Consider the following 2,199-nt stretch of genomic DNA (forward strand, 5'->3'; position numbering starts at 1 on the left):
AACCATATACTCGTCATCTTATTTTACCTATAGCTCGGCGTCATCCTTTATTATACCAAGCAATTTTTACTTAGTAAAAAGCATTTATCGATTCCACATTATCAGTTACCCTCGCATCCCACAGGTACCCACAGATCTAACCCACCTTCATCTTTTGTTATTTATGTGTATGTACGTACATTGTATACTTTACAATCTTTATATCAATGACAATAAATATAGATAAATTATAAAATTATATTCATATATATTAATTTTACTCGGCTCTCCATGGTACGTGTATTAGCCTTTTGACCCTTGTCTATCCTATGCATCTCCAACATGAGTAAACCGCAACGCTATAAAGCCAAGAAAATGAAGATCGAACTTCCTATGATCTGTACCTATTTTATTTATATTTGTTCCTTAATCGTTACTATCGTTATAGTTAAAGTGAGTTTCAGATAAACAATGTATTTTGGACATTTTCACGTTTTTGAGAGTCTGGTTGATAATAATATGGCTTTAGGAAGGGTTAAGAAATTCTAGACTGAATCTTTATCCTACTAAAAGTTTAACATTCGACACTAGATTCTGAGACTACCCTTTCTCGTACAGCCGATGTCGATAGATTATTTTATAAAAAAAAAAAAACGAAGAATAACAGGCCAAGCCGATCGCACGGTCTCTAAGTGGAAGAGAACAAGGTGAGTGGCCTCAGAGGCAAGAGTCGCGGGCGTTGAGACTAGAGGAGAGTCAGATAATGCCAGTGGTGGGGGGACTCTAGAGAAAGAGAAAGAGGGGAGGCTGAGTGAACCCGTAACAGGGCGGAAAGGAGGGGGACTTTCTGATCCCACTGCCGAGCACGATTGTGAGACCGCGAGACCCAGTGGCACACATTCGCCTCTACGCTATTGCCATAATGCCACGTTGCCACTGCTACTGCCACTGCCACTATCATTGTCATTGCCATTGCCATTGCCATTGCCATTGCCTCTGCCTCTACGAAACTTAGGACACCAACAGTCGTACTTGTCATGAATATTATTGTGACAGGCAACACATAGGCAAACGATTCCTTTTTTTTTTTCCTTTTCAAGTGTTATAAAACGGAAAGAGTTGCATGTGAAACGCAGCAGATGGCGATATCCTTCTTCTGCTTATACGACATTCAAAATTCTTTTCGAATTAATAACAGCAAAAGATTTTCCGAAAGTAGGAAATCCAGTGTTAGGTATTAAAAATTAAAAACTATTTTATGTAAAGTATTTCAGTGCGAATAGCCCTTCTTTCCCATTACTGTGTTGCGTTTCCGTAAGATCGATCGTGATACGGAGATCCTGGAAGCTGAAAAGCATCGGAAGTGTCGAGCCCTCACTCTTTTCGAGGTACAAAGAAAAAGCGAAACAGCGGCAGGAGAAGGAGAAATAAAAGAAAGAAGAAGAAGAAGAAGAAGAAGAAGAAGAAGGAGAGGAAGAAGAAGAAGAAGAAGGAAGCTCCGTTACATTCCAAAGTTATTACGGTCCGGGAAAGAAATTTGAAATTCAAATCTTCCGCCACGTTGATTTTCAGGTCATATGCGTGTCAGTGGCCCGCGCGAGATGTCGATGTAGGTCCCAATGCTAATCCTAGTTTCGTCGAGGCAACACGGAGAACGTAGGCAAGACGAAGTACACTGCCCGAGGCTTCGAGAAAATAATGCCGCGTGTGGCTGCTGTCGGTCTTCCCTTGCCAGGCCACACCCATCTATCTCGATAGATGGCAGCTGACACCACTCCTGGGGCATATCGTCTCTCTCAACTTTGAACTTTGAACAATTGCAGCGGCAATTATGAAAAATGTCATATCAATGCACTCCTAGATATACTTCTTTCTGCGAACAGAGACCTGTGGAGGCTCGTTAGAGTTAGGGCGAAGAAGAAGAATCGGCACGGAGAATTGCAGATGTAGCCGAATAATTACGGGCCAATAATCGGGCCTTGAGAAACGATAGCGAAATGAAATGGAAATGGCATCGGCATTAAATCGACTTAAGAATCGCTTGGGTCAGAATAGAAAGTGGCGCAGCAAGTGCGGTCTTACTGCGTCAAGTGGCGCAACGGACCTCGCTTCCCGGATACTTGTGCGATTTCACCGGTTCGAAAGGGCGTTCGCGCGACCCTTCGTGTCTGCGTCTCGACGAGGACTTTGTTTTCTTGTTTTTTTTTTTTTTTTTTTTTA

The sequence above is a fragment of the Cephus cinctus genome, unplaced genomic scaffold (genome assembly GCF_000341935.2).
Source record: "Cephus cinctus unplaced genomic scaffold, Ccin1 Ccin1_scaffold0132, whole genome shotgun sequence".
NCBI classification, from domain to species: Eukaryota; Metazoa; Arthropoda; class Insecta; order Hymenoptera; family Cephidae; genus Cephus; species Cephus cinctus.